The sequence below is a fragment of the Nannospalax galili genome, unplaced genomic scaffold (assembly GCF_000622305.1).
Source record: "Nannospalax galili isolate Female #2095 unplaced genomic scaffold, S.galili_v1.0 scaffold399, whole genome shotgun sequence".
Classification (NCBI taxonomy): Eukaryota; Metazoa; Chordata; class Mammalia; order Rodentia; family Spalacidae; genus Nannospalax; species Nannospalax galili.
In genome coordinates, this window is record NW_008345053.1 from 4,861,808 (window position 1) to 4,862,305 (window position 498).

Here is a 498-nt window from a genome sequence, read left to right on the forward strand (position 1 = left end):
AAAGCTTATTTTTTAAAGGCCCCCAAAACAAAAAAATCTATCATTAATAGCAAATTAATTGGTTAAAATATAATACTACAAGATCACTCAGTGTATGATCAATCGGCAATAAGCCTGATGATCTGCATCCTGAATTTGATGCCTGGGACTCACATGGTAGAAAGAACTGCTTACCAAGACTCCACACACAGGCACTAGCTCACATACAAAGATGCAAATACACACATGTATACACAGTAAACAAATATATAAATAAACAAATGAGTAAATTTTAAAAATACAAATCAAATAGTACACAGGAAAGTATCTATCAAATAATAATCACATAAAATGTAGATAGTAACTATTGAAAAGGCAGATTTTAAAACATGTGGATAATTATATAAAATATAAATTATTTAAACTAGCCAATAAATAGAAATTTCAGGGCTGCAAGAATTAAAGAAAGCTAGACTCAGCTACATGTCCTCAAGAAACTTTAAATATATAAATTGCATG

General features: G+C 29.3%; 1 pseudogene; it reads right to left on the bottom strand.

Annotated features, from left to right (window-relative positions):
- LOC115071728 overlaps nucleotides 1–498 on the bottom strand; it is a 145,414-nt pseudogene that overhangs the window by 73,302 nt on the left and 71,614 nt on the right.